General features: G+C 46.5%; 1 protein-coding gene and 1 pseudogene across 3 annotated transcripts in view; one reads left to right on the top strand and one right to left on the bottom strand.

The window, feature by feature from the left end:
- Positions 1 to 22,726, bottom strand: part of SLC39A14 (solute carrier family 39 member 14) — a 50,250-nt gene that overhangs the window by 17,136 nt on the left and 10,388 nt on the right. The window lies entirely within an intron of this gene.
- LOC102736352 (large ribosomal subunit protein uL23 pseudogene) lies at positions 6,969 to 7,462 on the top strand (annotated as a pseudogene).

The following is a 22,726-nucleotide window of genomic DNA, read 5'->3' as shown; positions in this document are numbered from 1 at the left end:
AGATCCAGCCACATCGGGGCTCCGCCCTCAGGAGTCTGCTTAAGATTCTCTCCCTCTCCCTCCCCCTTTGCTCCTCCCCCTACTCACATGCACATGCTCTCTCTCTCTAAAAGATAAATGAGGGGCGCCTGGGTGGCTCAGTTGGTTAAGCGACTGCCTTCGGCTCAGGTCATGATCCTGGAGTCCCTGGATCGAGTCCCGGATCGGGCTCCCTGCTCAGCAGGGAGTCTGCTTCTCCCTCTGATGCTCACCCCTCTCATGCTCTCTCTCTAATTCTCTCTCTCAAATAAATAAATAAAATCTTTTAAAAAATAAATAAATAAATAAAATCTTTAAAAAACAAACAACACATACACAAAAACAAAACAAAAAAACTACAACTAAAAGAGGGGAAACAAGTACATCATCAAACATGACAAAGGTTTATTTCTATATACCTAAATAAGAGAACAAAAATGAAAAAGTACTCGGACTCTCTGGTTTGTTAAGAATACACTTAAGGGGGTCAGGGGGATTGGCAAAATGGGTCAAGGGGATTGAGAGGTGCAGACCCCCAGCTATAAAATAAGTAAGACACAGGGATGAAAAGTACGGCACGGGAAACACCGTCAACACCACTGCAATAAGCTGGTATGGTGACAGGTGGTGAATAGGCTTATCGTGGTGAGCGCGTAACATATATAAATGTCGAATCGCTATGTTCTACACCTGAAATTACTATATTGTATGTCAACTATGATAAAAAAAAAAAGAATATAAACTTAAAAGATTGATGGTGCTATATTTCTGCTTATTAAAACAGCAAAACACATTTAAAAAAAAATACGAAACTGAATGTTAGTGAGGTCTAACAGAGTAAGAGACTGCTTGGTGGCTAGATAAATCACCAGACTCTTGAAAGTTATGATAATAAAAGTATTTCAAGGGGCGCCTGGGTGGCTCAGTTGTTAAGCATCTGCCTTCAGCTCAGGTCATAATCCCAGGGTCCTGGGATCGAGCCCCGCATCGGGCTCCCCGCTCCGCGGAAGCCTGCTTCTCCCTCTCCCACCCCCCCTGCTTGTGTTCCCTCTCTCGCTGTATCTCTCTCTGTCAAATAAATAAAACCTTTTAAAAAATAAATAAATAAATAAATAAATAAAAGTATTTCAATCCTTTGAATTGTTACATCTACTTTTAAAATGTGTACTAATAAAAGCAACCCAAAAATAAAAAAGGCTATAGGAAGAAAGTTATGGTCAGGCGAATTATATCAATTTCATTGAATAGTATGCAGCTATAAAAATGGAGTTTAATGTTAAGCAAAGAAGCAGAATGATTATGTAACAAAGTTAGGAAGTGAGATGGAACAGGGAAAAATAGGTCTCAGAGTTAGCAGGGCTGATGATGACTTTCTTTCGTTAATCATTTCCCTCAGTATAGTTATAATTTAATTAGGGAAATAAACACCAGGCTGGGGGCTGAGGGGGGGGCGGGGGATGAGCCTATTTAATCTAGACCCAGGAACCCAATCACTGCAGGTGTTTCCAGGCCTCCCAGGCTCCCAGGGCTCTGGCACGCCCCACAGTGGGTCATTCCACCTCTGGGCCTTTGCTTATGACAGAGGAGTTAGAGCAGAGCTTAAGAGCAGGCTTGTTTGCATTCTGGTTCTGCCACTTACAAGTGGCGCAGTCTTGGGCAAGATATTTAACCAGAGTTAACATTCTAGAGTCACTCATAGTAGTGATACAGGGGCACCCAGCTGACTCAGTCGGTGGAGCCTATGACTTTGGATCTTGGGGTTGTGAGCTAGAGCCCCACGTTGGGTGGAGATTACTTAAAAAAAAAAAAAAATCCTAAAAAAAAAAAAAAATTGTGATGCAGCTTACCCTGGCCTTTAGTGTCAGAAAGACCTGGCTTGAATTTCTGAACCACTGCTGGCCAGATAGGAGTGACCTTGGGCAAGTTACTTGGGCTCTCTACCTCAATTTTCTCATCTATAAAATGGGTATACACCTCACTGGATTACTGTGCCAATTTAATGACATGAGCTACGGCAAGTCAAGAAGTGCCTGACCTATAGAAAGCACTCATGAAATATTATAATATGATTATATCAGCAGGGTTCCTCCACTTTGATTCCCTCCCAGCCCAGATATTGAGCTGCTACTGCAACTATCAGGAATACCCCTGTGAAACTTTGCTCCAGGCCTATAGCACACACATGACACAAGTCCCCCACCACAAATATACCAGCAGACATTCCAGGCTTTAGTTTCCACACATGGGGTATGCACAGAATCTGGGGACAGAAAATCTCAAGTCTTCAGCGGAATGTACTTTGAGTCAAACAGGGTGGATTAGCCATTAGCACAAAGGCGGTTTGTAAAGTGTTCCCTTGAGACCAACAACTCTCAAATCTACACTGAGAACCAGAAGTGAATACAGGGAGCAGGTGGGATCTTAGGTCCAAATGGCTCAAATCTATTGTACAAAGCAAACAGTCCTCTACCCGACCACCCTGTCATCTGTCTGAGGCATGTGTCGTGCTGTCAGAGCGAAGGACAGGGGGGCTGTGTGGATTTAGCAAAGGAGGGCAGAGAGATGAGGACAGCAGCTGGTCAACCCTGAGAGGCTCCTGACAGTCACAGATTCCTTGAAGAGAACTTGGGATGCTTATCCTCACCTAAAAGATCAGGAAATTTTCAGAGATTAGGAAACATGATCCATAGCCAACAAGTCGAGTAGTGAAGCTAGAAATTAAATTTTTTGTGAACTGAAGCCAGGTCTGAATGAAAGGAAAGTCCGCGCACTCTGAACCACTTCCCTACTGTATGGAGGCATAAAATACACACCCTGGCTCCCCAAGGAGGTCTGGAAAACCCTGCAGGTCTCTAGGCGGTCTTTCCAATTTTTTTTAAGACTTTTTTAAAGTAATCTCTACACCCAACACGGGGCTCACCGTACAACCTGAGATCAAGAGTCTCACGTGCTACCGCCTGAGCCAGCTAAGCGCCCCAGCTCTTCCCAATTTCTATCAGCCGCAACAAGCACCCCAAATCCAGGCATAACATGCGCTGAAGACCTGTGCAGAGCCCTCCACCCCCCCAGGTACACCTTAGAGGCCAGCCTGTGTTACAGGATGCCTTCTTAATAAAACAAACAATGGTTCCCACTTCAGCTTTATTTCTCAAATTTATCTGCAGCAACCTCAAAACATTCAGAACAAACACAAAATTACCCCAAATGTGAGATACCCCACAGAACTTTAGCGGCATTACCTGATGGGCATTCATGTCAAAGTCAGCATTTACAAAACATTTGTTCTTCGCCAACCCCGTGGCCCCTTGGCCCCTCGGTGTGGCTGGTCCAGCCTCAAGTGCTTGAGTAGATTCATGGAGCAGAACCTGCTGCCTGATCTAACATTCAGGACATGACCCACCCCCCCCCAGAGCACCTAAAAACAACTGCAGGGCAGGAAGAAGTCCTGGTCCAGGGATCTTAGAGTTGCTAAGACACTTCAAATCCAAATGACCCTGGCCTTTTGGCAGACACAAAAGGGAAGCTTTCTTTTTTCTTTAGCTACCAGTTATTCTTAGGAAAAAAAAAAAGTTTACAAGAGCTTCTTTGGAGGAAAGAAAGGAGAGAGGAAGAGAACACATACAGCTCTTGATACAGCTGGACGGTGAAGCTAAGCAGGGGTCCTCACGGTGTGGGCCCGGCTACAGGATGAAGCCCCATCTATTAAGGCTGTGGAAATGGGTGGGGCCCTGAGTGGGCCCCTCCAGTCCTTCCAGGGAGCCAAGCCAGCTGCCCTCAAGGACACCTTCCAGAAGCAGTAAGAGAAGCACACAGGGCAGGACATGAAAACAAGCTGGAAAGAGACAAAGGTTCGAATGTGCTCCTGGCTCAGAGGACCAGGCTCTCCCACTCAAGAGAAGCTGGAGTCTCTCCACTCCTTTGTTCACTTGGCCTGGGTTCAAAGAAGTAAATTATTTTCGTGCCTTTAGGTCTGCGTCCAAGGCGCCAGACCCAACCCTCCTAGGGGGGGAAGTAAAAAACCCAAGAGAAAGTTAGCGAGAGATGCTTGCTTTCAGACCCTCTGTGAAACTTCAGGTCTCCTTACCATCTTGGGGCCTCCTAAATCAGAAAATCAGAATCTCACCTGCATGCCATCCCTTCTCTTGGTTCAGAAGTATCTCATCCTTAAAGTGGCACTTCTGTGCCGGGGACATAGTTTCACTGTTGTATGTACCACGCTGTTGGTTTTCTGGGCCCACCTCCCCTGTCAGAGAGGAGCGAACACAGACTTCCCTCCCTGGTCACCAAGCAGCAACTAACTCTTCTTACTCGATCCAGAGGCTGGACCTCAGGCCCCGAGGGGCCTCCAAACATCCACTCCCTTCCCTGGCCACCAGCTGGTCAGGTGGCCCACCGTGCTCGCTCAGATCCGTCTGAGCTGAGGAGTGAAACAGGGCCGACTGAATGCTCCAGAGACAACTATTTCCGAGGCCACTGGTAAGCCACAGGAAATGGGTGAAAGATGTCTGTAAGCACACCTACTTGGGCCTATTCTGTGCCCCCTCAAAGGATGGGTTATTGGGAACACAATGAATTATATATAAAGCTAGAACTCAAGCCGAGGCGTTAGTCAGCTGCAGGTTGAAGGGTAGCCATCAGGGCAAGGGCAGTCTCAACTGGGTTTTTACAAAGCACTTTACCTAAAATTGAGAAAAGGTTGATTGTCCCTTCCAAAGCAAGGGAGCAAGAATGACCGTGGGGGCTGGAGGGGTGGAAGAGGGGGTGTGGGTGGGGGGTGGGGGAAGGGGAGGCCACAGTGATCAGACATGATGGCTCCCAGAACCCTTGGCCCCACTATCGGTGGGCCTCAGTGAATCACCCTAAGCTTTCCTCTCAACTGTCTGCTTTCCCACCTAAAATCCAAAGGATGGCAAAAGAGGTGTCTGGTTCTCTAATGTTCCTCTTGGGGACAGACAGCAGGGGCTCTCTGAGGTATCTGTGACCTCAGGACAGCCAGGGCTCCAGGGCTGTGAGCACCACTGCCCCAACTAACCAGAAGGCAATTCCCCACCCCTCTGGGGGTTCTTTCCTGGTCAAGAGTTCACTTCTGTAGAACACCTTCCAAAAGACTTGTCTCACTCTAGTCTCCATCCCCACTGCATTCTAACACTGGGACCCAGTCAGCCCAATAGGACTGTCTCCCCAGGGGACAGTCCCCATTAAGGGTTAACTACTGAGGGGTAAACAAATGCAGACGGCTCCAGGGGAGTCAAGGGGGCAACATTCCTGGCCTCCATTACAAAACCCTGAAACTTGAGAGGGGAGGGGGAGGAGGTCTTGAGGAATCCAGAACCCTGGGCCCAAGAACCAGAGGAACTGCTGGCTTCGGCGGCAGCAGGACTACTGGACCCGGTGTGAGAAGGCCAATTTGCAGCGACTGCACGCAACGCACTGATCTCATTACGTCTGTTTCCTTAGTTCCCGAAAGAGGAAAAGAAACATGCAGACTTTTCTGAGTATTAAGAAAGATACAGGGGCGCCTGGGTGGCTCAGTCGTTGGGCGTCTGCCTTCGGCTCAGGTCATGATCCTAGGGTCCTGGGATTGAGTCCCACATCGGGCTCCCTGCTCGGCGGGAAGCCTGCTTCTCCCTCTCCCACTCCCCCTGCTTGTGTTCCTGTTCTCGCTGTCTCTCTCTGTCATATAAATAAATAAAATCTTTAAAAAAAAAAAAAAAAAAAAAAGAAAGATACAGTATGTTGAAACATTATATGAAAATAAAGACTTCTGAGTTTAGATGGAGAACTGAAATGGTATTCACAATTTCCCTTCCCTTAAATCATTAACATTTGAGTAAAACATTAGCCAAAAAAAAGGCACCACCAGCAAGCAAACAAGGAGAGGGGCATACTGTAATACAGTAACTTCAAAACCAGAGGCAGGTGAAGAAATGCAGGAGGCACCACTCATGGCTCATCTCCTAGGCCAGGCCCAGCCCTCATAGCCAGAGCCAGGAGAGCGGAGCCAGAATTCTCACTGACCTCCCCCCAAAATGCAGAGGCCTACAGCCGCCAATTCTTTTTCCTCTTCAATTAAGGAGTAGTGGGAAAAGCTGCTGGGAAAACAGGTGACACTGGAACAAGAACAATGAGTGACTCTCCTTTGAGGGAAATCGGGGCTCCAAGGCCACAGACTGAATTGGGGAAATGATCCACTTCCAGTGAGTATTCCTCCCCCTCCAACAGAAGTGGAACATACCTCCTAGATCTGTGGGCTGAGCCCCGCCACAGGGCTGCTACCAAACCCAAAATCTGGGACAGATCCATCTCCCCCACCTCAGCCCCACTCGCACACTGGTGCAGGCTACAGAAAACAGGTCTTATTTTAGAGCCGACAGCGCCCAACAGCACTAGCGTGAACAGGATGAGAACAGCAGGCAAACCAAGCAAAAGACAAAGATGTCAACCCAAAGTTAAACATAACTCCAGAGAAGCAATTCTTCCCAACCGCTTCACCTAACTGCAGAATAATGTAATTAGAACATTAATGCAATAAAACCAGAGCTCAAAGATGAAATTACAAAACAAAATGAGATCAAAGGGGATGCAGGCTTCCTAAAAAAAGAACAAAACAACATCACTAAAGAGCCAATAAATAAATTATAATGAACAGAGAACAAATTTCTGCCAGTAATTTAAAATAGAAATACTGACAAAGGAGGGTCTGAGATAACCACAGTGAATGTAGACAGAAAAGACAGATTAAAACATGTAATGAGGTGGGCGCCTGGGTGGCTCAGTAGGTTAAGCATCTGCCTTTGGCTCAGGTCGTGATTTCAGAGTCCTGGGATTGAGCGCACAGCCCCACATCGGGCTCCCTGTTCAGTGGGGAGCCTGCTTCTCCCTCTCCCTCTGCCTCTTCCCCTGCTTGTGCTCTCTCCCTCTTGCTCTCAAAATAAATAAATAAATGCCTTTTATGAAGATGGCGCCGAAGACTAAGAAAGAAGCCCTTGCCCCTCCCAAAGCCGAAGCCAAAGCAAAGGCTTTGAAGGCCAAGAAAGCGGTGCTGAAAGGCGTCCACAGTCACAAAAAAAAGAAGATCCGCACGTCACCTACATTCCGACGACCCAAGACACTGCGTCTGTGGAGGCAGCCCAAATATCCTCGAAAGAGCGCCCCCAGGAGAAACAAGCTTGATCGCTATGCCATCATCAAGTTCCCCCTGACTACTGAGTCAGCCATGAAGAAAATAGAAGACAACAACATGCTTGTGTTCATTGTGGATGTCAAGGCCAATAAGCACCAGATCAAACAGGCTGTGAAGAAGCTCTATGACATTGACATGGCCAAGGTCAACACCTTGATCAGGCCTGATGGAGAGAAGGTGGCATATGTTCGACTGGCTCCTGACTATGATGCTTTGGATGTTGCCAAAAAAATTGGAATCATCTAAACTGAGTCCAGCTGGCTAAATCTAAATATAAATTTTTCCACCAATAAATAAATAAATAAATAAATAGATAAATAAAAATCTTAAAAAAAAACAAAACACGTAATGAGGGACGCCTGGCTAGCTCAGTGGGCGCAGCTTGCAACTCTTGGTCTCAGGGTCATGAGTTCAAGCCCCAGGTTGGGTGTAGAGATTACTAAAAAAAAATAAACTTAAAAAAAAAAAATGTAATGAGAAGACAAAGGTACCAAACATAGGATAACTGGTGTTGCTAAACTAGAGAACTCAAGACTGGACTATGAGGTATGTTCAAAGATAAAGGACACGAGATTTCCCCGAAACCATAGGAGCAAAAGAACCTAAAGACTGAATGCTGAACTTGAAAGACGTTTTCAGGCATCGCAAAGGAACTTTTTCCCCCAAAATATTTTATTACAAAAATTGTGAAACATATTAAAACTTCTCTTAAGTGGTAGAAAATTCAGGCTGCCCTCATCTTCCCCAGAGTAAATTCAGTATCAGAAGAAAATGCAACAGTGTTTACATCACTGAGAGAGAGAGAGAGAAAAGAACCGGAGATACTGTTTCCAGCTGAGATGTCACACAAATCTCTTAAGGACAACAGGCGGAAATTCTCAAGCATGAAAGAGAGGCTACAGTCTCCTTCCTAGAGTGAAAAAACAGGAGAACGAAATGCAGCTAATTAATAAAGAAATAAAAATAGGGGCGCCTGGGTGGCTCAGTCGTTAAGCGTCTGCCTTTGGCTCGGGTCATGATCCCAGGGTCCTGGGATCGAGCCCCGCGTCGGGCTCCCTGCTCGGCGGGAAGCCTGCTTCTCCCTCTCCCACTCCCCCTGCTTGTGTTCCCTCTCTCGCTGTGTCTCTCTCTGTCAAATAAATAAAATCTTTAAAAAAAAAAAAAAAAGAAATAAAAATAAAGGTCTCAGGAATGCAGAAACCATGGTAAAAGAACTGATGGTAGGGGCGCCTGGGTGGCTCAGTTGGTTGAGTGACTGCCTTCGGCTCAGGTCATGATCCTGGAGTCCCGGGATCGAGTCCCGCATCGGGCTCCCTGCTCGGCGGGGAGTCTGCTTCTCCCTCTGACCCTCCTCCCTCTCCTGCTCTCTGTCTCTCATTCTCTCTGTCTCAAATAAATAAATAAAATCTTTAAAAAAAAAATAAAAAAAAAGAACTGATGGTAAACATTACAACCCTTCGAAAAAGAAATAATAAAAAAACCTTGGGGATTTTGGTTACAGGACAGAATCTAAGTGTTATAAAAATGGACAATTTACTACTAACAATTAGTGCAATCAAAAGATGAGACAAAAATGTGAAAATGCTAATGTCATCTCTCATAGCAGAATCAGTAAATACTATCTAAAATGGGTAAGTAATTATAGATATGACTCACAAGGATTTTTTGAAACCTCTTTTACGAAATAATCTCTCGGCGAAAAATACATTTCTTTAAAGCTTAATAATTCCTTTAATTTTACTAGTTTCTTTTCTTTGGTTACATTCAGGGAAATTTTAAATACTTCTGTGTAAGATTATTTATTTCTCCATATGCATTTATCTATGAGTAAGCTGGAAGATTATCCAAAATAGTATTCACCTAATAGTCATGAGGACTATTTGAGTGGTGGGATTTGGAGTATTTGTTGGTTTTTTTTTACTTCAACTCATTGATGTGTCCCAATGGGAGGTGGGCGTAGGGTAATACACGAAAACAGGGGTGGTTATTTTTATAGTCAAGGAGTTAGGGAGAACTCTCTAAGTATGGCACAAAACCTACAGCCTGTAAAAGCAATGATCAGTACATCTGGACTACAAGAACTGCCCAGTGTTCTATAAATTAGTATACTTCCAGTATTCATGCTCAAACTAATAATGATAACCGTCATCTGTGTAAGTACTAACAGACCCAGTGAGAAAACCAGTAGCCTCACAGCCTGGTCCTCAGGTAAATACTGCCTACTGGCTTTCTGGAGTTCCAAAGAATTTTGAGAACAACTACCCAGTCTGCGGCCCTCTCCACCCACCAAATGAACGGAGTCCAAGAAACCACTCTCCTCTGGGGCAAGCTGAAACCCCCTCCAGTGCAAACACTGCAGCTTAAAAGCCAGACCTCCCCCTCACCCAAGAGGCCCAGGTCTCAATGGGCCCATTCTTCTGTCCCCTCTGGGCTTTTGCTCTCTTACACACCCTAAAAGGATGTCTTCTCTCTTCCCAGCTCCCACTCCCAGAACCTTAGCCTCAAGCTTTGGCTCAACCAAAGGCCACCCAGGGTGGGAGATTTCTGCAAACAGTGCAGGAGTTCTGCTGGGGTGTGGGGGAAGGAGGAGGGTGGTGTTACCTAGAGGTGGTGGCCATTTACTTTCCCCAGAAAACCCCATCGCTGGGAGGGGCAGGATGAGAAAACTTAAATTAAAAAAAAAAAAAAAAAAATCAGTGCGGACTCAGAAGCAGGGAACAAAATTAGAACCAGCAGCCTGCTGCTCATTGAGTAATATTTACTGAGCCCCCACTGTGTGTCAGTGCCTATGGGAGGGAGATTGAGAAAGGCAGAGCCTGGTGTCAGGGCCCAGCACAGACAGTTGGGGAGGGGGGAAGCTGGCAGCTTGACTTAGCCACCTGCTGAGCCCTGAGTGAGGGAAATGACAACCAGGCCCAGGGGCTGGACCAGGGGAGAGAAGGAGTACATTTGCCAGGCTTCAACATTCAGGCGGAGCCTGGACTTGACAAAGCAGAGGAGTCTTCCAAAACTAACTGAGTGAGTCAGGCGGCCTGGTGAGTAGCAGCCAGTCAGGGCTTCCCCACCAGAGGCCAGGGCAAGAGTCACTGCTGTTCTCATCATTCATCCATCACCACTTCCCAGACACTCCATTGCAAAATTTTGACCTGTTGTCCCTTAAGTCCACTCCTGTTTGTTAGACCACGGGGCCCAACATGTGGCTTAGGAAACCTACTGCTCACATCCACCACTTACGTCACCTGCTTGAAGCAAAACTCCCGGACTTGTTATTCAAGGTCCAATAAATAAGAAAATGTATGATCTAGCAGCTAAATCATCAGACAGCAGGACAATTTGGGCAGATCTGGGTTCAAATTTGGGGCCTATCACTAACTTACCATGTGCCCCCCAGCACAATGAAGCTACGAAATGTCCAACCTCACAAGGGCACCCTGATAAAAGCTTAAGGGTCGTAGCCGTGTGCACTTTAGGTCTGTTCCTTCTGTTCCATCCCCAAAGCTCTCAGGCCAATCCATTCACCTGGAGCTGACTCCTGCCTATTCTCAGAAGGCAGCTCAATGGGGGCACCTGGGTGGCTCAGTCGGTTAAGCATCTGACTTCAGCTCAGGTCATGATCTCAGGGTCCTGGGATCAAGCCCTGTGTCGGGCTCCCCGTTCAGCTCAGAGTCGGCTTGTCCCTCTCCCGCTGCTTTCTCTCAAATAAATAAATAAAATCTTAAGAAAAAGAAAGCAGCTCAATGATCTCTTCCTCCAGGAAGCCTTCTTGGACCACTCTTTGGGCACTCTTCTCCAACTACTTTGGACTCCTCATTATCTGGTCTCCCAGGGATCCCTCCCAACAGATTTTTGTTCCTTTATCTCTCCCCAGAACACAGTGCCCAGACCCATGCTGGGCACAACAAGGAAGGAGAAGCAGCAAATTTCTGCTGGAAGATGTGAAGTCTAACGTCCCTTCTAAATGATGTTTGCCTGCTTTGCCCCCACAGCTTCATGAGGAACAGGGAGCTCAGTGCCCCCCTTCCAGAGACATTCTGCCCCCCCCAACCTGGGGCCTTCACACATTATCTGAGGTCGGCGGCCAACACCACTTATTATTTTCTTTCTCTCTAGACTAACCCATCCCCATTTGTTCAATTTCATTTATAGTCATTGAACTAAAAGCTAGCTAGCTACACCTACCAGACTTTTAAAAACTGAGCCCAGGAGTTCATTTATTCAACAAATATTCATTGCACACTGACTTCATACCAGGAATAATGCTAGGTACTGAGGATACCTAGTAGCTGTCCTCACAGAGCAGGGAAAGCAAACAATTCAACAACCGACAAGAACAATAATCACAAGGGTCATCGTGTTGTTCAGGGTTCAGTTAGGCAATTTAATGGCTTGGAGAAACATGGGAAGAGCTGAAGAAACCTACAGCACACTGCAGACAGAGGAGCTTCTCCCCAGAATCACAGTGCAGAGATGTACATCAGGTAGTATGGCATCAAGAAGCTGCCTGCTCCAGAATGATGTCGCCCCTGCCATGATCTACACCAGCCAAATGGATGTCCTGGGGTCCACCTTGAGGAAGAGGATACCCATCCATTTAAGACTGGATCGCGTGCCGCTCATCAGCAAATCCAAGTCACAGTGGGAATTTTAGTGCAAGGATGCCTGGCAAGTTTTTGATTCTTTTTTAGTAGGTTGGACCATAATTATCCAAAGTAGTGTGCTTGATAGTTAAAGGAAGCACTGTGAATAAACACATGGGGAAAACAGGAGTAAACCACAGGGTGGTCTTGGCATGGATGCCTGGTGACTAAGTCTGTGCCACCCGCCACAGATCATGACAAGGGGGAGAACAGAAAGCTATGGGGAACACAGTGGGGCAATCAAATCTAGCATCAGAGGAGGCCTCCAAAGAGAACATTATTTTAGCAGAGACATGAAGGGCATGTAAAAGTGGGCCAGGTAAAGGTCAAGGGAGTAGGGGTGGGGTGGAATGTTCTAGAATGTAGCTGCAAAGATGGTGCATATGAGACCTTCCAGGTCCAGTGGGGCCAAGGCAGTAGTCCAGTAGGCCACATTAAGGTGGGTGGACTTCATTTTCAGTAACGATGTGATCCAATTTGTGGTTTTATTTATTTATTTAAGATTTATTTATTTATTTATTTATTTATTTGACAGAGAGAGACACAGCAAGAGAGGGAACACAAGCAGGGGGAGTGGGAGAAGGAGAAGCAGGCTTCCCGCCAAGCAGGGAGCCCGATGCGGGGCTTGATCCCAGGACTCCGGCATCATGACCTGAGCCGAAGGCAGATGCCCAACGACTAAGCCACCCAGGCGCCCCTCAATGTGTGGTTTTAGCGTACCAGTCTGGCTACAGTCCGGAGAACGGAACTGAGGTGGTCAAGCACTGAAACTGGGAGACCAGGAGGCTCTCTCTTGTCTGGGTGGGAGAACCCAGCACTCAGTTTGTTCGCAAAAGCAAGGCTTCTTTCTCTTTGCTTCAACCCAGCCTGGGGTGCTTCCCCTGCCCCTGAAGCTGCTGGCCGCATAGTTTCCCATTAAAAAACTGAATAGGGTCCTCTCTAGCAGCTAACAGGGAGGAACAAGCCACATTATTGTCCTTATCACCAAAAGTATCAGAGTGAGTTCAAAAAGACCAGCCTACCTCCCACCATCATTTCCTAAATCAGGCTGAAACAAGTCTGCTCAGCTGTCCTGCTGTCACAGGAGGGTCTGGCTTCTAGTAGAGAGAGGTTCACTGCACCAGGGAAACCAAGTATGCTTCTGCTGGCTGTAGCTCAGAGGCTTATAAAGGCTCAGTGTCTGGGAAGGGCCACCTCACCTCCGAGAGGGAGCCTGAGGCTCAGAGGATAATTCTTACCCATTTTGGGAAGAAGATAGCATAAGAGACTTCTAGTCAGGGTGGCGAATTCTGCCCACAGTGTTGCTCCCAGCCTTAAGCTAGCTCAAGTCCCTGACTCCTCCTCAGAGACTCTGGCCATGCCAATCTCTACAGAGCTGAGATGCCGAACTGTGTGATAATTTTTCTAGAAAAGTGGTTCTCAAAGTGTGGTCCTTGCACCAGCAGCATCATCGGGTCACCTGGGAACTTGGAAGTGCAAATTCTCAGCAGCACCCAAACCCAGTGAATCAGAAACTCTGGGGTGGGGCCCAGCAATCTGTTTAAAGAAACCCTTCAGGTGACCTCAATGCATCCTAAAGTCTGAGGACCACTGCTCTCCGTGGAAGATCTAAAGCTTTTGTTAGATTTCCAGATTTATTCACCAAAGAGGGCAACCCCTTCTTGCCCAGCAACTGCTCCTGCATGTGACTGGAGGCCCTAGTAGAAAGGCACAGGCTTCATCTGGGGCCTTAGATTTCTCAGTGGCCTTCACTCTCAGGAGTCATTCTCAGGAGAGTCATAAATGAGCCCTATTCTCACGAGACAGAGGGTTATTGGGGAAAGAAATAAAAAGCCCATATTTCCAAATTGGGGAAAGTGGCAGGAAAGGGAGGGACACTGAGTAACTACACTCCTGAATCATAATTCCTCCATTTTCCCTCCCACTGTCCAAACTGCCCACATGGCTCATCACTGACCCAAGCCAAGGTTACTGGCAGTCACCATCTGATTATTGAGGCAAAAGGCTTTCCCACATCCTGCTTCCTCACTGTGGGCCTCACCTCGTGACCAGAGCACCCCTCTTCCTACCATTCCTGAAGAGAAACCAGTGTCGCCCATAGCTTCATGCTGTATCTTCTTATACACTCCCTTCCCTCCCTTGCACCATGCCATCCTACCTCCTGATAAAATGATACCTTCCAGCACTCTCTTCCACCCAACAGCAAGCTCAGTCCCTCCGCCTGTAGTTAAGAGTCCCTGCAACTAGACCCTATCGTTTTCACCATCACCTGCCTTTACTCTCTGGCCTGGACCCTGCTTTCTACCCAGAATGCTCCGCCCACACCCCACTTCACCCCTGCACCTCCTGTCTCTGCAACCCACAGGCTAGAAGTCTGATTAACATCTGTTAGAAATGCCTGTCAGAAAATCTGCATGTGTTTCAAGTACTCTCTCCACAAGGTATGAAGGTCCTGGATGTGAAGGAAAAACAAAAAAAAGGAAGACCTGCAGGCAAAGCCCCATCTCTGACCCACCCCAAATCCTCCCTAGCACAGGTCCCACAGCGGGGAAGCACCCTCATCTTCCTTGGGCTCCCACCACTCCTGTCTCAACTGTATCCCGTCCTAGAAGGCCAGGCCGGTTCTAGCACTTTCGACTACCTTCCCAGGTTGCTTCATAACAGTCCTAGGTTGGTAGAACCTAGATAAGTACTTGCTGCATGAATACGTAAATACAAATGCATATGTACTCAGATATACCCCCACCTTTTCTACAGATTACAGAATGGCTGGGGTAGACTTCACTGAAGATGCCCCACTTTCGGCCCTGGGGTTAAGGGCAGGAGCAGACGAGTGTCTTTCCAAAGCCCCCTCTGTAAAGGGGCAAAGGGAGAGCATGAGGACCCGACCCTTTGCCCTCCCAATTGTCCCTTCTCTGCCAGAGTTCTAGAGGCTATCAAGAGCACATAGATGGAGTCCAGAGCAAAGGCAATCAGGTTTCTGGCTCCTATTACACTCAGATACAGACCAGGGCTGACAAAAGAACTGCAAAAAGCTCCCCTTCCCCAGGTTAAAACACCCTCAAGGCTGTGGGTGCGCAGCAGTCTGGACCATCAGGTGCGGAAGTAACTTCCCTAACACAACTACTCATGCCAGTATTTCCACTTCCCTACCTCCTATAAACTCCTTGCCTATTAAGAAGGGATCAACATTCTGACCAGGCTTAAAGGCTTACCCCCTCTCCAGCGAACCCCAACCCAAACCCCAAGCCTGAGGGGCAACTGGATTACCCCCTGGTAAGGGTTTCTGATTTTAGCTTGCAACTCAGACGTGCTGTAGTTTGGGTGACTTTCCACTCCAAACAGAGAGAGAAAAGAGTAATTCTAGGAAAGCACTACTCACGGTAACTCAAACCTTGGAGGCAACCCCCAAAACCCATCAGCAGGAGTGGATGAATAAACGAACCAATTCTCACAATTGAATAGTATACAAAAGTGAATCAACCACATTGACATTAACACGGAGTGTACAAGATGTTACTAAAAACTGCCTTGTGAATGCCTCTCATTCTTCAAGACCTCTTCTCCAGGAAGGTTGGGAAGGACTGTCTGAATCTGAAGACACCATACCATAAACTCCCTGAGGACAAGAGCCCATTCCGGTTTTCCTCGTAAAGCTGATGCGGCATAGGGAATGTGAGTGGAGATGGTGAAATGAAATGAAACTTCTTAACCAGCCTTCCAGATTCCACTGGGCACCTACCCCCATACCGTCAGTCCTTTCTCTATTTTTAAAGTACAACATACATGCACGTAAAGTGCCCAAATCTGAAATGCACAGTTCAGTGAAGTCATCCTTTTAAAGTACAAATCTGATCACAGCACGTTCTTTGCTTTAAACCCTCTGATGGCTTTCCAGTACAAGTGGAATAAAACCTAGACTCCCTTCCCTGGCCTAAAACTCACTATGTCATCTGGCCCAAAACTCACTATGTCATCTGGCCCTTGCCAACCACACTGACATTTTTTAGCCTTCTCACTCACTAGGATCCAGCCACTCTGGCCTTGTTTCTGTCCCTTTAACATATCATGTGCATTCTGACCTCAGCGTCTTTGCACTTACTGTTACCTCTGTGTAGAGCGCTTTTCCCTTAGATCTTCATAGGTCTCAGTTCAAATGTCACCTCTACAAAGGTGGATGCCCATGTGGTTCATAAGGGGAAAAAAAAAGCTCACTTCCAGTCATCCAGAACCCCAACATGCTGTTTTATTTTCTTCTTACTGTATGTCACTATCTAAAATAGTCTTCTTGGGGCGCCTGGGTGGCTCAGTGGGTTAAGCGTCTGCCTTTGGCTCAGGTCATGATCTCAGGGTTGTGAGATCAAGCCCCATGTGGTCAGGCTCCCTGCTCAGCAGGGAGTCTGCTTCTCCCTCTCCCTCTGTTCCTCCCCTCTGCTCATGCTCTCTCAAATAAATAAATAAAATCTTTAACAAAACAAATAAAATAGTCTTCTTTCTCTTGTTTTGATTACATATTTATTTTGTCTCTTACTACCATGATGTAAAATCCACGGTAGTGGAGACTTAAGGTCTATGACCCTCACAGAACCTGAAGAAATGAGTGGCTGGCACCAAGTCAGACACCAAAGAATACCTGCTGAATGAAAGTGTTAATTTTCCACTGCCCATTTTCACAGTGCCAGACAGTTTAGAATGGTGTTGTTCTTGAGTCTCTATCCACAGTTGAACTGTTAGCAACCTTAGGGACCTGACCCCTTCTTCTGTAGCTTAAATAGAGCTGAAAAGACCCCCAGGGAGCCAGAAGGTTGTCTGGAGCTGGAATATAAAACATCAGGCAGAGAAACCAAAGAGAAACCTAAGCTGCAGCAGGGGATCCATGAGCAAGGTGGTGGGAGAGAAGCAGACGCAAGGAGGCAGCCTCCCTTCCCTGCAACCCCAAAGAAGACAAATGTCCCGAGGATGGGCAACCATCTGATAATCCTGCCGAAAATAACATGTGAACTTTTCCCCATGGCAGAGGAAGAAAAGGAAAGCAAACCCCACAAGTACAGGCTGTTTCTAGAATTTCTCAGCTGCTCATGGAAACTCTGAGTCTCAGCCCAGTTGCATATAACCTCTCAAAGTGCCAACTGCACACATCCTGAAATGCAGGGGGAGGGGCTTTGTGAGCGGCTGCCAAGAGGGAGTGGTGTGAGAATAGTCAAGGTCACAGGCATAATCTGGCCAGCAGAGCTGTGCACACACCTCCGTTTGCCCATGGTCAAGGCCTCTGCCGTGGGAGGCATCCCCACACAGTGTCTGCTGGATGTGGGGGGTGGCTGAGGAGGGAGGAGCAGGAACTGGGACATAATCTCTGTTCCTACGGCTGGTCAGGTTGCTCCAGAGGCCACTTTGGCTAGTGGCCCGTCTGGGGGAGTGGGTGACTTTGTACTTTTTGCACCTTTCTGGGAAAGGTGATGAGAACAGTCGTGGCTTGCAGCCCCTGGAAACTAACCAGGGACCTGGTATCCTGAGAATCTGCCTGGCCTCTCAAATGGAACGTCTCCAACAACAGAGAAAAATGGTCAGCACTGAAATATACACATGCCAATCAATGTCACCTGGGCCTGGGATGGCTGAGCACAGGACATGCCATCCATGGGCAGGGGGAGAGAAAGAAAGAGGCAGTAAGGGATTTCAGGGCCTTATACCTCTGGCTCATCTCCTGGAGGAAAAACAGGGCCACCTTCCCCAGGCCAACATGGCTCCACCTCACCCCAAACCTCACGTACTCTGTGCTCTAAGAAAATGAGAATCTGTGGGGCTGGCTGGGAGCCCTCTGGTTTCCAGGAAAGGATGAGAGTACTCAACAGTCAGCTTGCTCCCCGTGATTTACAGGGCTTTCTTGACTAGCAGGACACATACATACCCCACCCCTTTTCCCCACAAATCAACCTTTTAGGCTTCCAGTAAAAAAGTGAGGAAAAAAACAGCTGTTGGGTCTTCCCTCCTCACCCTCCCTTTACGAGGGCAGCTCAGAAATCCTGGGGCCAGGGAGGTAGTGGTGGGAAAGGCCTTTCAGGGGAGTGGGCTGCCTCCTCCTTCAACTTCCACCTGGCAGCAAGGCACGCAGGAGAGGCCCTAAAGGGTCAAGGAGGTCTCTGCAGAAAGAAAGGATCAGTGAGATCCAGGAGCAAGTTGCCTGGGGGCCAGTCCTGTCCCCACAGCAGCGGTCAACAAACAGTTATTAAGAACTTACTCTAGGGGCACCTGGGTGGCTCAGTCATTAAGCGTCTGCCTTCGGCTCAGGTCAGGATCCCAGGGTCCTGGGATCGAGCCCCGCATCGGGCTCCGTGCTCAGCAGGAAGCCTGCTTCTCCCTCTCCCACTCCCCTTGCTTGTGTTCCCTCTCTCTGTCAAATAAATAAATAAAATCTTAAGGAAAAAAAAAAAAAAGAACTTACTCTAGGGACTCCTGGGTGGCTCAGTCGGTTAAAGGACTGACTTATCTCAGCTCAGGCTCAGGTCATGATCTCAGGGTTATGAGATCAAGCCCCACGTGGTTGAGCTCCGAGCTCAGTGGGGAGTCTGCTTGAGATTCTTTCTCCCTCTGCAGCCCCCTCTCTAAAATAAATAATAAATCTTAAAAACAAACAAACAAACAAAACTGGGGCACCTGGGTGGCTCAGTTGGTTAAGCATCTGCCTTCATGATCCCAGTGTCCTGAAATCAAGCCCTGCATCCGGCTCCCTGCTCAGTGGGGAGGCTGTTTCTCCCTCTTCCTCTGCCACTCCCCACCTCTACCCCACTTGTACTCTCTCAAATAAAATCTTTAAAAAAAAAAAAAAATTACTCCACCATCTGCTAAATCATCCTTCTGAAGGTTTAACTAATTTAATACTCCAACTATCTGCGTATAAGAATGCCTGCTTCTGGGCGCCTGGGTGGCTCAGACGGTTAAGTGTCTGCCTTCGGCTCAGGTCATGATCCCAGGGTCCTGGGATCGAGTCCCGCATCGGGCTCCCTGCTCCTTGGGAGCCTGCTTCTCCCTTTGCTTCTCTCTCTCTCTCTGTCTCTCATGAATAAATAAATAAAATCTTTAAAAAAAAAAAAAAAAAAGAATGCCTGCTTCAGGGAGCCTGGGTAGCTCAGTTGGTTGCATATCCAACTCTTGATTTCAGCTCAGGTCATGATCTCAGGGTTGTGAGATGGAATGAGCCCTGTGTTGGTTCCGAGCTGGGTGTGGAGCCTGCTTGAGATTCTCCCTCTCTGCCCCTCCCCGCTCACACGTGCATTCTCTTAAAAAGAAAAAAAGGCCCGTTTCATAAGATTCTCACCAATGTTGACTATTAAAATAGTATTCCATCTGGGGCGCCTGGGTGGCTCAGTCGTTAAGCATCTGCCTTTGGCTCAGGTCATGATCTCAGGGTCCTGGGATCGAGCCCTGCATCGGGCTCCCTGCTCTGCGGGAAGCCTGCTTCTCCCTCTCCCCCTCCCCCTGCTTGTGTTCCCTCTCTCGCTGTGTCTCTCTGTCAAATAAATAAATAAAATCTTTAAAATAAAATAGTATTCCATCTTTGTCAAATAGGTTAAAAATCATTCAATTCTTTTAATTTGCATTTCTCATATTAGCAGTGTGGCTAAACATATTTTCGGGTTTACTAACATTTATATTTCTTCTTTCACACACTGTTACTCTCCTTTGCCCATTTTTGCTGAAATTATTCATTCATCTTTGTTCTTATGGGTGTATGTAGGAGTTCATTGTATGGTAAAAATATTAACCTCTTCGGGTGCCGGGTGGCTCAGTCGTTAAGCGTCTGCCTTCGGCTCGGGTCATGATCCCAGGGTCCTGGGATCGAGCCCCACATCAGGCTCCCTGCTCAGAGGGGAGCCTGCTTCTCCCTCTCCCACTCCCCCTGCTTCTGTTCCTGCTCTCGCTGTCTCTCTCTCTGTCAAATAAATTAATTAATTAAATTTTAAAAAAATTAACCTCTTGTCACATGTTACAAATACCTTCCTAATTAATCATTTGTCTCTTAATTTTGTTAATTGGTATTACTGACAAATTTTTTAAATAGAGGCAAAGTAAATATATCACACACTTCCTTTAAGGTTACTGCTTTAAGTAGCATGCTTGGAAAATCCTTCCCCACCCAGAAATTATAGAAATATGTATCTTTATTTTCTTGTACTTAAATATTTTAAAGATTTTTTTTTTTTTTTTATTCATGAGAGACAGAGCAAGAGAGAAAGGCAGAGGGAGAAGCAGGCTCCCAAGGAGCAGGGAGCCCGATGCAGGACTCGATCCCAGGACCCTGAGATCATGACCTGAGCCGAAGGCAGACGCTTAACCATCTGAGCCACCCAGGCGCCCGCACTTAAATATTTTAAATCTCTCATCTAGAATTTTTTTAAGATTTTATCTATTTGACAGAGAGAGAGAGAGAGAGCACAAGCAGGAGGAGCAGCAGAGGCAGAGGGAGAAACAGGCTCCCTGCCAAGCAAAGAGCCTGACTCAGGGCTTGATCCCAGGACCCTGGGATCATGACCTGAGCCGAAGGCAGACGCTTAACCGACTGAGCCACCCAGGAGCCCTCTCATCTAGAATCTGATTTGGTACAGTGTAAGAAAGAGAATCTAACTTTTAATGAAATACTCAATTATCCCAATATTGTTTAATAAAGTCTATTTTCTTTATAAACTTCAAGTGTAGAGTCTATAAAAGATAAGAAACGGAGGTAAAGTCAAATATATCCTTTGCACAGGTGGCTACTCCAGCTAACAAAATGTGGGTGCCGTGGATTTCTTCTCCTCCTTCCTGCTCAGAGGTATAGGCTGGCGAGTAACAACTACAACAAAGTCCTACCTACAGAGGATGGCACAGCAGAAAGATACATGGACAGCCTGGGACCCTACAGGCATCACCGAGCAGGAGCATGGGCCTCACACAGCTAACTGCCAGATGCTTTACGTGTTATTTGCCAAACCAGCATTGGTTGACTCTGTCATTTGCCCTAAACATCCCTGTAACTCATCCATGATCCTTTCTTCCTCAATTTTACAGTAAGAATTGCTCAGATTTATTGTTGTCTGCTAGGCACCACAGTTAAGCAATTTCTTTTCATCCTTGTTTAATTTTCTCAACAACCTTCATTTCGAGGGGCGCCTGGGGTGGCCCAGTCGGTTAAGCATCTGCCTTCAGCTCAAGTCATGATCCTGGGGTCCTGGAATTGAGTCCCGCATCAGGCTCCCTGCTCAGCGGGGAGTCTGCTTCTCCCTCTACCCTTCACCCCGCTCACTCTCTCTCAAAAACAAAAAACAACCTTCATTTCGATAGAGTCTACAGGACTTCCCTATAATTGTAAAAGTTTCAATGAGGGCACCCGGGTGGCTCAGTTGTTAAGCATCTGCCTTCAGCTCAGGTCATGATCCCAGGGTCCTGGGATGGAGCCCCGCATCGGGCTCCCTGCTCTGCGGGAGGCCTGCTTCTCCCTCTCCCACTCCCCCTGCTTGTGTTCCTGCTCTCACTATCTCTCTCTGTCAAATAAATAAATAAAATCTTTAAAAAAAAAAAAAGTTTCAATGATACCTTGTTGGAGTAGGAAAAGACAGTGCATGAAATGCACACATCAATGAGACAACTATTTTGGAAACATTAAAATAAAACAAAAGCACCATAAAATTGTATCATCTTCCTTTTACAGATAAGGATACTGAGGCTAAAAATACTTGATCAAAATTGGACCACAACTAGTCAGAAATAGTATCATTATTTGCTAAATTCCTACACATATTTAGGTATGGTTTTGGATGTTTCTATTTTGTTCCATTCACCTATCCTGTGCCAATGTCACCATTTCCCCCCCCCCACCCCGGTAAAGCGAGTCTAACTTCACTACTTTCTTCTTTAAATTGTTTTTGGCAATTCTTATATATTTATTCTTTCAGAAAAAACTTTTTAAGGTCTCCTGTCAAGTCCCAATACTTCCCTTGGGGAATTCATCCTATGGAAATCACGTTGATTTCGATCTATCGAGTGCTGACTGTTCTGGGCATAGGAAATAGAGCAATAAACAAAAACAAAAATCCTTACCCTCAGAGCATGCATTCTTGTAGCACTCATAACAGTAAAAAGTTGTAAGCCATCTAAATGCACCATAGGGGTGCCTGGCTGGCTCAGTGGGAAGAGCAAGCAACTCTTGATCTCAGGGTCTTAAGTCTGAGCCCCACGTTGGGTATAAAAATGGTTTAAAAATAAAATCTTAGGGGCGCCTGAGTGGTTCAGTCAGTTGAACATCTGATTCTTGGTTTCAGCTCAGGTCATGATCTCAAGTTCATGGGACTGAACCCCACTTTGGACTCCATGCTCAGCGCAGAGTCTGCTCAAGATTCTCTCTCCCTCCCTCCACTCATGTTCACATGTCCTCACTCTCTCTCATATAAATATAAAAATCCTTAAAATAAATAAATAAATGCACAATAGAAGGTAACTGCTAGAGTAAGGTAATCCATATAACAAAATATGTATAGTTTGAGCACAGAGATTAGGAGCTTTGGCTCTGGGTGAGAAAGACCAGTGTGAATCCTCAATCTGCATTTACTAGCTTCAAGGCTTGGGCCAAGGAGACTTATTTTCCTTATATAGAAAAACAAAGCCTACTAATGGTCCCTCCTAAAGAGCAGGTAAATGAGATACTAAATATAAATACAGTGCCAACACACCGTAACTGTTCAATAAATATTATTCGGGGGAAGATTAACCCAGAAAGATGTTCGTGATATGGTAAGTGAAAAAAAAAGAGCCTATAAAACTGAAGGCACAGCAGACCATCTTTCCTTAAGTTGTATACATTCACAGAAAAAGACTAAAAATTCATAATTGTTATCTCTTTTTTTTTTTTTTTTTT

Source organism: Leptonychotes weddellii, chromosome 2, assembly GCF_054177405.1.
Source record: "Leptonychotes weddellii isolate Sample4059 chromosome 2, ASM5417740v2, whole genome shotgun sequence".
NCBI lineage: Eukaryota > Metazoa > Chordata > Mammalia > Carnivora > Phocidae > Leptonychotes > Leptonychotes weddellii.
This window is presented reverse-complemented; position numbering and strand designations above follow the sequence as displayed.